The sequence below is a fragment of the Miniopterus schreibersii genome (assembly GCF_964146895.1).
Source record: "Miniopterus schreibersii genome assembly, chromosome: 10".
Lineage (NCBI taxonomy): Eukaryota > Metazoa > Chordata > Mammalia > Chiroptera > Miniopteridae > Miniopterus > Miniopterus schreibersii.
In genome coordinates, this window is record NC_138110.1 from 53,570,670 (window position 1) to 53,584,848 (window position 14,179).

The window sequence follows — 14,179 nt, forward strand, 5'->3', positions numbered from 1 at the left end:
GTAGCCAGGTGAGGGGAGAAGGCACTGAGTGGAAGGGAGAGGGCAGTGGGAACAGCATTTGCCAAGGCCAGGAGCTGGAGAAGAGGGCTCATTCATTGGAGAGGAAGGCAGTGAGAGCTGAGATGCAAAGGCAAACAGGACCTTATCCAGGTAGGGCTCAGGGCTACCTACACTGGGGAGTTGAGACCAAAGCCCAGAATGTGAGCTGCATTTTAGAAACTGGCCTCTGGCTTCGGGATGAAGGATGAGTTGAGGGAGGTGAGACTGGAGCCTGTCTAGGAAGCCAAGCAGAAGCTGCTGTGATGATCCGGGCTGGGACCAGGAAGCAGGACTCTGAGCAGAGCTTGGGCAGAGAAGAAACATTCAATAAAGCAATAAGAATTAAAACAGTGTGGCAGTGATTCAAAAAGAGAAATCTATATGGGTGGTAGAAAGGGAAGCAGGGTTGGAGCCAGAATAAAACCACTACAGTCCTCAGTGTATTTTCCAAAATGCAGAACTGAGAGTCTCAGAGATGAATGAAAAGTGCCAAGAGCAAGGGATCCCCTGGGAGTCAGAAAAGGGGTGACTCACGCAGCTTGCAAACCCTAATTTCCTCTCCTTGGTCACACACTTCCTTCTCATTTCTTTTTCTGATGATTCATAAGAAAAATTTTTGCCTTTTAAATCAAACCAGAAATGCTTGCGCACCTGGGCTCATTCTGCCTAAGCTTTAACCTCTGCTCCTGAGCCAACAAAAACCAACTTAACCCCAGGTGACTAAGAAGATGCTGGCTGCTGAGAAACTGAGAGGAAACAAGAGGTTTCTGGCTCTGTTCCTGTGCCCCATGAGGGTCCTCAGTTGCAGCACACACACAGGTCCACAGTCCATTAGCCAGAATTCAGCCCATGGGGTTTCAGAATTCAGACTTTGTTTGGATTTCAGTTAAGAGTGTTTAGAGCTGAAACAAGCACTGGGCACACATGTTGGGAGACCATCGTTCTCTGTGCCCATTTTACAGATGCGGAAACTGAGGCTAAGAAAGATAAAGGAAGCTGCTATTAGGTGGGTGAGCTGGAATTTGAACCCAGATCTGATGTCTTTCCACATGCACGCGTGGACCCTCCAGGTTGCTGAAATGTCAGGCAGAGCTTTTCACATTATGGGGAATGTGGGCTGCAATGAGGCTGGACCAAAAGACCAGGATAAGAGGAATCAGGCTGCTCCTCCTCAGGTGCTTGTCTCAGACAGGTCCAGGAGCATCTGGACATCCTCAGAGGCCCAGAGCTCCCTGCATCCTCCACAGACAAGGCCCCAGCCCCCAAAGGCCTCAGAAGCCACTGGGGAAGGCGAGTGACAAACAATCAAGCAGAGAAAAGTAGCTATAATTCTGATCAATGCCATGAAGCAAACCAAGAGAGTGCAGAGATAGAAGATGGAGGGAAACACGCTTGCTAAGGTCTGTCTTTAGAGGTGACAGTTAAACAGGCAGAGCCCTGAAGGAAGAGAAGGAACCTGCCACTAGCTAAGCAGAGGCAGGAGCACTGCAGGTAGAAGGATCAGCAAGTACAAAGTCCTTGGGGTCAGCAAGCAAGAAGCTCTCATCTGAGAATTATGTGGCTGGAACACAGGAAGCAGAGAGGTGGGACAAGGAGGAGATCAGAGTGGTCAGCAGTGGCGAAAGCATGTGGGGTCCGTGGTATGGACTTGGATTTTATCCCAAACAGGAAGCCCTTAGAGAGTTTTTGCAGAGGAGAAACATGCTCCGATTTATCTTTTAAAAGATGGCTCAGGTTGCCATATGAAGGATGGATTCTGTGAGACTCCATTCTGTGAGTCTCAGTTTTCTCATCTATGTAATGGGTTCATAAACCTTGTGAAAAGCACTGCCAAGGGATTCTTGGCATAGAGTTGACTCTTAGAAAGTGGAAGAACAAAGACTGGATTTTTTACCTAATCACAAACTAGGACGAGCCCATCCTAAATCATCTATAAGTCACTCCCCTGCTCAAAACTCTATAACGGTCCTGCTGTCCTCAAGATGAAAGCCCACATTTTCCCCTTGGTCCCCAGGTCCTGCTGATGTCTCCAGCCCCATCCCTCCCCACCTAACCGCTACTCTCCTGCCAGCTGAACCACTCCTGGACGTGCCAAGGTCCTTGGCCTGGAGCACAGGTCTCCTGTACACTGGCATTGCCATCAGTCTCCCCTTCCTTCCTACAAGCACTGGGTGACCATCAGTCCTGGGCTAGCCCCGTCCCAAACACTTAGAGGCTCAAAAATTGGCTGAAGGCGTATGTGTAAGTGTGTGCACGTGCCCATGTGTGTACATGCACATGAAACAAGAATTCAAACAAACCCAGGCTGACCCTCTTGAGCTGGGCTGGCTCTTCTCCCCTCACTCATGTGTCTATGTCCTAAAGGAAGATTTATTGGCATCTGCTTGGTGCCAGGCACTACTCCAGGCCCCGGGGATACAGTAGTGACCAGAGATCCCTGGAGCTTCCCTCCTGCATTGGAGACGTAAATAAGCATGGTAAGTCACTTATATAGTATGGCAGAAGGTTCTAAGAACTATAGAAAGCAGGTGAGATGAACCGGAGTTCTGGGATGGAGAAGGCAGGCCTCATTAAGAAAGCGGCCGTTGAGCAAAGACTAAAAGGAGGTGAGAGAGTGGGCCAGGCAGGTAGGTGGGGGAGAAAGAGCCTGTGCAAAGGCCCTAGGGTGGGAGTGTGCCAGTGGAGATGAGTAGGGTGGGCAGAACAAGCAAGGGGCCAGGGGAGGAGGGGCAACAGGGGATGGAGCGTACCCCACAGATGGCACTGAGATTACCCCTCCCCAGCGAGAGGAAGCCAGCACTTTTTCCGAGGCCTTATCTGATGCTGTGGTCAGAGGAGCCAGCGAGGGCAGGGGTGAGTCACAGCTGCACAGCTCGGCACACATACGGGAGGAACCTCAGCGCGGCCTCCAGCAGCTGACATCCGCTCGGCCTGCGGCTTCTTCCTGTGGCTTCTGCATCTCCAGTTGCCCCAAGGCTGCTATTTTTGCTCCTGTTTCGGGCTCTATGCAGGGCTCTGCTGTGGACAGTACCGAGCTTGGCCCCTCTTTGGGTTTGCTCTGCTCAGAGCAAAGAGGAGGGACCATTTAAAATGTCCTAAGTGTCTCTGGGGACATTTACTGTCCAGCAAGTGGGAAAGAAGGCACTGGTTATCAGTATCATCTTGTCACTCCTCCTGGCCCTTTAAGCTCAAAGAGGTTAGGTGGCTTGTCCAAGGTCACACAGCCAAATCAAACCACAGGCTGAGGATTCTAATCCAGTCTGTCTAGGTCTGAAGGCACTTACTTTAAGGATCTCTGCAGTTACTGTCTAAATTAATGCTCCCAAGCAAATACTGTGTGCCATCCAGGCTCCCAGAAGGTGAGAGAATAAACATGCATCCACAGGGGTCTAGTCCCTCGAGGGCATCACAGCTCTGATGGAGAGGACTTGACAGGTGGGCACAGGAAAGGGTCCCTGGCCCAGACTGTTGGAGGTGGGACCAGGGGTAATCAGAGAAGGCTTCAGGAAAGCAGTGATGCCACGCTCTGTCTACAAGAATAAGTAGGAGTTCCAGGGATGGAGGAAACTCCTGCTTCTAGACAAAAAGGGCTGCTATACAAAGTCAAGAAGCATGAGAGCTGCATCAGTGGGGGAGGGTGCTTTCGGAAGCGGCAGCGCAGTGATTCTGCCCGGGAGGGAGGAAACAGAAGCTGGCTTACTGACTGCAGAAATTGAAATCAGACGTGTGCCTCAGCCCCCCAGGTGGGCATACTGAGGGCATCCAAACAGATCCGGCAGGCTGCATGGGACATCCAATAAAAGGCTTTAAGCAGGGGCGTGGTTCACAAAGACCCCACTGGCTGCTGTGAGGAGAGCAGATTCCAAGCCAGAAGGTGGAGTCAGGGAGGCCTGGGGGAGGCTCCCATAGTCACTCAGGTAAAGGGGGAAGATAATGACTGTGCCCTGAAGGTAGAGCCAGCAGGGAGTGAGGCAACCTGCAGAGAGCGGGGCAGAGAGGCAGTCATGGGGAGTCAAGGATGGCTTAAGCCAAGGAGTGGACAGTCAGGTTGTTCACCAAATGGGCGTGACGGTGGAGGGCGTGCCTGAGGGAGGGGTGTGAATGAAGACAAGGACCACTAGAAGCCACTGTCTCCTTCAGGTGAACCCTCTGGCGCGAGGACGTGCAAATCAAAGCTGCCTTTCTATACGATTCCCCATTCTTTTTTAAAAAATCCTCACCCAGGGATATTTTTTCTATTGCTTTTTCAGAGAGTGGGGGGGGAGAGAGAGAGAGAGCTGTGAGAGAGACACATCAATTGGTTGCCTCCCGCACACGCCCCAACCAGGACTGGAGATGGAGCCTGCAACCGAGGTACATGCCATTGGCCAGAATCAAACCTGGGACCCTTCAGTCCACGGGCTGACATTCTAACCACTGAGCGAACCGGCCAGGGCAACAACTCCCCACTCGTAAGGGGCTGCTGCTCCTATGGCCCCTTGTTCTGCATGGCAAGTAAGACTGGAGAAGGTGAGTGAGTACACTGCCTAAGGTCTCACAGCCAGAAATCGAGAGAGTGAAGCCTGCCAATCCGGGCCCACCTGACTCCTGCTCCAGGGCTCATCTCAACACACACAGCAGGAGCCCCCATGCACTCCTGGGAAATGGCCTCCAGGGTCTGGGAAGAGCTGGAGTCCACTCCCCATCTATGATATGCCAGGGCTTCTTTTGCGACTGTCCACTCCTGGGAACATTTGCCAGGCTGGACAGGGATGCGGACTCCTGGGCCACCCTCAGGTCCTTCTGAGGCCAAGGAAGCTACGGCAGAGCTGCCTCCTGGGGAAACCCCGCCTCCCTGTCTCTGCTCCCAATTTCATTAATTACTGGTTTGTGAATGCACAAGGCAGCAGGGAAAGAGAGTCATCACTGATGCCACTAACCACAGAAGGAAATTAATTTCAAATGTGATGTTCACTGTCCTCTAGAGGGGACACCCACAGCCCTGATTTCCAGCATGGAGCAGAAGAGTCGAGGTTGGTGGGAGCAGCCTGAATTACTTCTCTGAGGGAATCAGAGGTGAAGAACTTGCCCAAGATCACAGAACAGTTACATAGCAGGACACACACATATAACCCCGGCTTCCCCTCCCCGGGCACCTTCATTCTTTCCATAAATATTCAGTGGGTGCCTGCGTGTATGTCAGACCCTTTGTGCCAGCAGACACCCTGGGCCCCTGTCAAAGGCTCCCCAGGGTCCCCTCATGAGGAGGGGAGAGTATCTTTATTTACTAAGCACCAACTATGTGCTTTCTATATCTTGTCCCATTTAATCCGCCCAACAATCCACCATTTCGTAGGCAAGGAAACCCTGGTTCAGAGAGGCAAGGTGACCTGCCAAGGTCATACAGCAGGCAAGGAACAGAGCCAGGGCTCATAGCCAAGTGTTAAACCTGGGTTCGGCTCCTGTTCACTGTATTCAGGGGGGTATGTGAGGATGGTGATACTATAGCCACACCCTCCCTTCCAAGACCACCTCCCTCGCAAGACTGTCCTCCCTGGCCAGCCCAGGGCTCTCAGCAAACTGGTTCATTGACTGGCCATTCTTGCCAAGACCCCATCTATGCAATGCTGGTGACTAGTGTTCAGTAAGCTGCACAGAATGTGTTCAAAATAAGAGTCAGTTCTGTTTCAAGACAGCCAGTAAGTCCTGTTAATCCCTCTCCCAGTCAAGGGCCCATGAAAGTGACCAGAGAAAGTCATATCAGCCAGGTCTGTGCAGTAGACGTTGCCTTACAATGGTGTTCCCTAAGAACAGAACCAGAACACAGGGTCTCTGGCTATAAAGCACAAGAGGAAGGTTCCCTGGGACGGGGACACACACACACACACACACACACACACACACACACACAATGCGAGCCATGAAATCCTCCTCTGGAGCACAGCTGCACGTTCTGGGTCATTTGTTCATTCATTCATTCATTCACTCACTCAACATTTATGTACGCCCTACCACTTAGTAGGCAAAGTGTTAGGCTGTGTGTGTATGTGTGTACATAGAAGCATACACACATATAATCATCCTAACAGAGGGAAGTAGGTATCAATGTCCCCATTTTATGGATGAGGACAGTGAGACTTGCAAAGCTCAAGAAGCTTGCCCTATGTCACTAATTGTACTTGGGGCTCAGCTGAGATTTGAAACCTAACCCAGACCCTGGTACACAGTGGGCACTCAATAGCTATTTCCTTAATGGCCGGCTGGCTCCAAAGCCTTCCCCAGCAGGCCTAGGGGCCTGTGGCCTCCTGCTCTTAGATCCAGTGTGGAGAAAGTGGAGATTACATAGTGAGCCCAGGAGCCCCTGTTTCTCCATCTGTCTCGGTTCACCTGGGATATTCCAAGTGAGGAAAAGCAGGCCTGACTGGGTGGTTTCCATTTCTGGGACACGTGTGCAGGAAGCCAGATTTTCAACAAGGACTGTGGTAAATAAGAGCACCTGGAGAGGTCAGGCCTCCTGCTGGGCCGGGTGCAGCCCTGTCAACTGCAACAAGCCCCATCCCCAACTCAGACGACTCCCACCACAAAGACAATCTCTAGCTGGGGACAGCTGGAAAATGCCATTAACATTAGGTTCCTGCAATCAAAATCTGTCATCTGTCATGTGTAGATGTGTTCGTCCTCAAATCTGTGACAATGTCCTTCCTCCTTTTTTGCTGTCCTTCCTTCCACGAAAATGGCAACAAAACGAAAATGGCAATATCCTTAATGGACAAAGAAAAGGTGGGACTCACCAAATTTTGGGAGTTTTTATAGATTCCACAAACTCCAAAATCCAATGGAAGAGGCAGCTCAAACTTTGTCCCTGGCGATGTCCCCAGCTACTCCTCACCCCTCCTTCCCTGAAGGGCCCTTCCCACTCCTCACCCCAGGTATTTTCTGGGCTCCTACCATGTCATGGGCTATCCCCATCACTGCTTCTGAGTGGGCCAGACTCCCTAGCCACACTTGGCCAGGCCCACTGCAGGGTATGCTGAATGAATGAATGAATGAATGAATGAACAATCATATGCTTCCTGAGCACCCTGGGCACTTATGATGCTCTGGCCACCAGTACCCTACTGTCCAGGGACAACTACAGGCCTCCTGGACCTTCTAAAGCATCTTCATTCTACAAGCACCAGTCCAGGTCGCTGCCTGCCCCCACCCAGGCATCATCTATGTCTTCATCCCACAGTGATGGCCTGACTGCCCCACCCCAGGAGACAGCAGGTACCCCCTGATTACCTTCCGCTGAAACACACCTGCAATGCACCAGTGTCTTGCAAGTAGAAGGAGCCCGAGTCTCATTCCACAGAAGCCAGGCAGCGAGAGAACGCACCCACGACAGCCTCTGTGCAATTCTGCTGCATAATCAGCAGAGAAAGAGAAAAAAAATGCCAGAAATAGCAAGCTTTGTAAGCCTCCTGACAACTCTTGGTCCTCTATTGGCTGAAGGCCCAGCACCCCCACCCCCCATCCCATTCCTGTAAGGTGAAATGGAAAAACCTGTTATTTAACCTCTCTTATCAAAATCCATCTTCTATCCCAATTTGGGCCCATGTGCTCAGAGCTCCTGGCAGCGAAAGGGGAGGCAGCCTGTATACACAGCCCAGCTCGGCATCACTGGGGACTTAAGAGCCACCCCCACTCACCCACTACCTTGGGGGTGGGTGCTGAACTGGAAAGGCTTCCAGAAGGCCATTTGGTAGCACCTGCCAATGTGTGAAAATTGCATGCCTTTTCATTTGGCAATTAGGCTTCTGAGCATCCTTCCTGCAGAAATACCTGTGCTTATGTGCTCGATGTGTGCCCACAGGCATTTTTACAGAGCAGAATTAGAGGCAAGGTAAACGTCTAAAATCAGGTTGGGTGGGATGGGCCGAAATACATCCACTCTATGGAATATGATGGGATGAGGAAGGTCTGTAGCTGCTGACTTGGAACCAGTTGGGAGAAAGTCAAGGGCATGATCCCATTTGCATAAAAACAGTAACTGTGTGTGTTTCGATATGCACTGTAAAAGATTCCAAACTGTTAATAGTGGTTCCCTTGGGGAGTAGGAGAAGGAAGTATCTTCAGCTGCTGCTTTTTTTCTTTCTTGTTTCATTTTTTTAAAAAAATTTCCACAAGCATGTATCACATTTGTAATTTAAAACAAAATCACAAGAGCCTCCCCTGGTTCCTTCCCACTCCTCTGAAGTCAGTCGGCCAAGGGCCAAGGTCACCTACCATAGACTATATCGAGCTTGGGACAGTGTTGGCACTATGGATCCCCCTGCAGCGTCCTTAGCTTTCACACAAGTGCTGTTAAACTAGGGCTCCGTGTTTAGGCAGATTTTGAAATAAGTCAGAACTGGGTTTAATCCTAGCTTTGCCTTCTGGATTGGTTAACTTCCCTGTGCCTCAGTTTCTTCATCTGTGAAATGTGAATGACAGTACCTATGAAATGTCGTGTACTCTGCTGGGCACTACTGAATCAATTTTAATTTCTGGATATTTCAGAAACACCAGAGGCTGCTGAGGAAGCATCGCAGATCTGAGAGCATTCAGGACTGAAAAAGAGGAGTTCTGGGGAATCATTTCACTACTGAGCACTTGTAACAATAATAAATAAAGTGACAGAGAAAAGGGCCTGGGAAAGAGCAAACACCAAGTGATAAAAGGCTGATACCCAGTGTGTCTGTGTGAAGGGGCAGTGGGGGATTAGAAAAGGTTCTGGAAAGGAAGAAGCCTTGCTCCTGTGCCTCTGTGCTTTTCTCAGGCTGTTCCCTCTGCCTGGAATGCGCTTGCCCAGACCTTCCCGCAACTGACTCTCTCATCCTTGCTTCCTGCCCAAAGATCTCCTTCCTCCCCAGAGAGGGCGCCCCTGAGCTCACGCATGCCTGAACTTTCTTCTTCATGGCACACCCATCCAGCTGAAGGTTTCTGGTTGGTTGTTTCGATGAGTTTAATTTCTGTCTCTAGTGTTCATCTTCCTTATTGCACTGTGAGCTCCTTGGTGGCCAGGATGACCTCTCTTGTTCACCTTCAGGCCCCAGCTCCTAGCATAGAGCCTAACACACAGTAGATGCTCAACAAATAAGAAGTACAGAGAACCATAAATCCAAGGCCAAGATTCAAGCAAATGGACCTTGTCTAAGGAAAGGGGGCTGTGGATTTTGCACTATGATAGAAAGATGGATGAAAATTTCAGACATACTGATGATTTGGAAATACACCTCCAAAGCTGGAAGGGCGTGAGAAGAAACTATCCGTGAATATTTACATAAAAATTGGAAAAGACATTCCAAATTCACATTGACAAGAACATTTATTTCTTCACTGAAACATAATTTATAAGAAAATGGTAATGACAATAAAACCCATTGATGGGGATTGGTTAAATAAACCACAGCTCTCTGCATAATGGAATACTATGCAGCCATGAAAAATGATCAGCATTTACTGATATAGAAAGAAGTTCATATTGCTTTTTGAATGCTAAACTTGCTCATTGGAAACCAGAAACTCTGCTAAGTAAAAAATATAACTGATAGTCACAGATAAAGTGTGAAGGTATAATTCCTTCAATTATCATTTATTCATTCACTCAACAAGCATTTTCTGTTCCCTCTGCCTACCCCCTACTCTATATAGGGCATGGTTCCAAACACCAGGGCAACATGTGAACTGTCCTTGCTCTCAAAGACATCCCAGCTCACATATGTAGGTGAGAAGTTATGATGTAAGGGAGACAGTGTTCATTGCTACAGGCCCCAGGGCCATCAAATGGGTGAGGGCTTCATGAAAAAGGTCATTCAAGCTGGGATTGGAAGGAGAGGCAGAGTTTGAGGATAGAGAACAGAGAGGAAGCATGTGCAGAGGCAAAGGTGGGACAAGTGCAGGAAGTCCCTGCATTCTCCACCACTTACTAATGTTAGCATGTGCAGGAAAGGGAGTCCGTGGGAGCTGAGCCTGGTGACAGAAGATTCTGGATGTCATTCTGCCACACGTGCTAGAAGGAGGCATTCTGGGGTTGTGATCATGCTGTCACAGGTGTGCAGAGACAGAGCAGTGTCCCGGCCACGAGCTACTCACCCTGAGAGTGCCAGCTCCATGGGACAGGCAAGGCTGGGGCAGGTGTGCCCACCTGGCAGGCTGGCAACTGAAACAGCAGGGCAAACCCCAGTGTGTGGGGTTCTTCATTTTGCACTATTTGGGCCACAGTACCCAATGCTGGGGGGAGGGGGTCCCAGTTCCACTGACCCTCTTCTCAGTTCCTTCTGGGGAGAAGCCAGGGAGGGGCCACAGTACCTTGAGGGAACTCAGCAATTTTTAGTTTTAGTTTTAGTTTTCGGATTTTGAGGCAGTTCAATGGTTCAAAACAAAGAGAGATGACTCAGCTTCCTGTGGAGGAGCCACGGCCTTTTGGAAAAGATATTTCTGCTTTAATGCTTCTCTCTTCTCAGCCATAGAGGCAGCTCATCTAGGCTGTCTGTTTTCTTGATGTTCAGCTGTTCCCAGAGGAAGGGGCAGGAACAGCCATCAGCTGGGGGTGTCAGACTGCTTGAGTTGGAATCCTGGCCCTATTCCTTACTCACTGGCAGGACCTGGACAAACTTATACCCTCTCTGGGCCTGTGCAAACTTATAACCTCCCTGCAGGGTCTCTGTGTGAAGCAGCCATCGCCTTTGGAAAGGGTCTGGCCTGGTGACTGGCACAAAGCAGGTGGACAATAAATATCACTCTTTGAAACAACAGCTACTTGTGCTAAGGTTCTACTGTGCCTAGACTATCTCATCTCATCCTCACTCTGCCCAGCACAAGTTCCCATTTTACAGATGAGCAAACTGAGGCTCAAAGCAATGAGTTGACCTGAGTTTCCATCTTCCCATTCACAAGCGTCCACGCACACATCCCAGGCCAATTCTGAATCTGCACAAGTCCTTCCTTTCTGTCTAACTCTCTCTGCACTAGCAGCCAAGTGCACACCTGCCTCTCACTGTCTTTATCTGCAAAATGGGCACGATGTTCTGAGGTTGTTGAAATATTCTAGTCAAGGCTTGATGAGAATAATTCCACAAAGGGCTCAGAAACCTTCAATAATATCACATCATTCCTTCCTCTGGGACCAGGGGGAACCAACCAAAAGCTGAATTCTTCACGTGTGACATCCTAAAGGGAGGCATGAAGCTGTTTGGAAAACCCCTCACAAGTCTAGAGAAAACTGGAAAGCTGACACAGAGGTGTGAGCTCAAGCACATGAAAAAAGGACTTTAAAGTGAGCCTTCATTCAAATGGCCACCCCGCACCATGATATTAACACAGCTTCTCTCAAACATTTGTCCTGCAACTAATGTAAATTTTTAAAAAAACGTTGGTGCAGGTGAACACAAGGGAACCCAAGACAGTCAACACTCGTTTCCATCCCCCTTCCCTCACACCCTGAAGCATATGCTGACAGAGCAACCTTAATAGTAACTGACTAATTTTAAACCCTGTGATTACCAGGGTTGATTTCCATGGAACCTTCCTTTCATAGCACCGAGAACTGCTCACGGGCGGTAATTGCCAAGTTCAATTTTAGCTCTGTCATATCCAACCATCGGTGCTAACTAAGGTGGCTGCTTCCTTGCCAAGGAAGCTGGTAATGAAAAGTCGGCTTTGCTGCTTAATTTCACAATATTGTGATGCCCCCGTCAGCACCTGTAAGTGCTGAGAAGCTACAAGCTTCTATTAAACAAATCTCACCCAAGGGAAGTGACTGAAGCCACTTTGTGCCTCTAAGGTGCCCGCTGGGATCCTACTGCCCACTGGGACATGGTGGTTGCTTAATCCCGTGTGGCTCCGTGCTGAAAATGCTGAGCACCACAGGCCTGCGCTGCACACCTGAGGATGCACAGGGCCTTGCCTCCCTCCGTCCTCTGTAATCACCCCCTCCATCCCCACAGCCCTCCCAGGATTTGAACTCACATCTGACTGTGTAGATGGTCACACCAAAGGGATCCTCACTCATCCTCCAAGCCCACTACTCTGTGGGGCTTATGCACAATGCCATGTGCCAGCTTCATTTTGTCAAAGTGCCCCACTGGCCTTGGCATTTGTCCTATTATTGAGCAACTTCTACCTGCCCCCCCCCCCAACCGGCCCCTTGCCTGGGTTCTGATAGCAGAACTGTACTTTGGGCATGGCTGGGTATGTTCGGGCTGACCTTGCGCTGCCTTCAGCTTTTACCCAGAAACTGACAGGAGCTAGCTATGATGGGGCAGAGGGATGAGAACCATGCCCTCAGGTGCCCACCACACAGCAGGCATGCACCAGGTACTGTATACCCATGCAATCCCCAGGATCAGCCAGAGAAGTAAGGGACCAGGGTCTTATCCCTCTTTTTACACTTGGGGAAACAGGTCTGAGAACTTCCATGAGGCTGGTGAGAGAAATTTCTTTTAGCTCCAAATGCCAGTCAAGGCTGTGCTTCTTATGAGAAGCTGCCAAGCCTCTTCTCCTAAATGAAGAAATCATAGCGTAAATCTATTTCCCTTTTCACTTGTCTGTCAGGAATCCCAGAGCCAAACTTGCAGGCCAATTTCAATAACTGTGGAGCCCAGAGCCAACATATCTGGTTTCATTTCCCACCTATAATTTGATTTTATATTTTCTTTGGCTCTAATTTTACAATGCATTATATATACTTTTATATCTTCATATCTGTTCTTATGGCTGAGTGACCAAAAATAAATAAGCAACTGCTAAAAAGCAAGACTCAGAGAAGTTAGGTGGGTGTCCCAAGGTCACAGTCGGCCCAGTGGTCTATCCACCTGGCATTCTTCCTACTGACCCCATTCCTCCCTCCCCTCCTCAATCAAAAATGCACTCTGCTGCCACAGCAGTGCTGAGCCCCAACTCGGCCAAAGGCAGTGTGGAAATGAGCTCTGAAACATGCAGACCTGAGTTCAAATTCCAGCTCTGCCACTTACTATCACCCTTGGGTAAGGGTGAGTGTCTTCGTAAAGGGGATATTAAGGCCACCTCCTCTCTGCATGTCTGGTGAGGCTTCAGAGCCCACTGGCCTCCTGCCCTCCCTCCCACAGATTTCTCACATTTCACTGCCTGCCTCCAACAACATCCCAGCAACTCCTTCCCAGATGTCAATCAGGAGACGACAGAGGGAGAGGGAGGGCAGGAAGGTTTGCTCCAACTTATCTCATTTAAGACAGGCTTTCTGGGCCAGGACTGAAAAATAAAATAAAATAATAAAATTTGAGGCTGACTAGAAACTCAAAGTCAGTATGCATTTTCCTAGAACTTCTCAATTCTACCTCAGGCAGGGTGGGAGGGCTAAGGGGGTCCTCCTGGGTGGTCCCACCGCTAGTAGGCATCTGTTACAGGCCCTTCCCCTGGCCAGCAGGATGAGCTAACAGCCCCCACGTGATACATCCGGTTGCCATGGTTTCTGTTTACTCTGGGGAAGACAGCTTCCCGGACATCCAGGGCCTGGTTAAGAGGAGTGTTTGCTGCACTCTGACTGTCCAGTCGCTGAGGTCCCTACATTGTCCTTGACTGCACACAGGCAAGACACAAAGGCCTTGGTTCTCAAATTGTGCTCCACTGACCAGCAGCACAGCATCACCTGGATCTTGTTAGAAACACAAACTCTCTGGCCCCACCCCAGATCTACTGAATCAGAATCCACATTCTAACAAGACCTCGTGCAATTCACAGGCACGTTAAGGTTTGACAAGTCCTGGCTTACGGTAAGTAGGTACCAGCCTGCTGTGGAGATCATCTAACTGGGATGGTATTAACGTGACCATTACAGCTAACGTGGGTGTCACCTAACCCGGACCATCAGCTGTGGGGTGAGCCAGCTAATATGGACATAACCATCCCGACCGCCAGTGGTATGATCTCCATGGTCCAGCTCTACGTGAGTGTGAGTTACATTACCGAGGGGGAAGCTCTGTGTCCTGGTTCGAGCTCCAACCCCACACACCTCACTCAGTCAACAGAATTCTGTTTCTCTTTGATGCCACTGAAACCAGCCTCAGTGTTTGCATTAGTCAGTTAAAGCCTTTGCCTCTGCCTCTTTCTTAAAGGATTCCTCCCCCAACACTAGGTAGCTGGAGAGCTGGGAAGGTTCCCC

General features: G+C 49.7%; 1 protein-coding gene across 6 annotated transcripts in view; it reads right to left on the reverse strand.

Annotated features, from left to right (window-relative positions):
* The window catches only part of TOX2 (TOX high mobility group box family member 2), a 103,379-nt gene that overhangs the window by 73,597 nt on the left and 15,603 nt on the right, over positions 1–14,179 (reverse strand). For 2 of the 6 annotated variants that reach the window (XM_081148867.1, XM_081148869.1), the window contains exon 1: positions 7,320–7,434. The exons of the other annotated variants lie outside the window; for them this stretch is intronic. The gene's annotated coding sequence lies outside the window, so the exon portion shown is untranslated. Of the gene's footprint in view, positions 1–7,319; positions 7,435–14,179 lie in introns of those variants that run through there. 6 annotated transcript variants of the gene reach the window in all.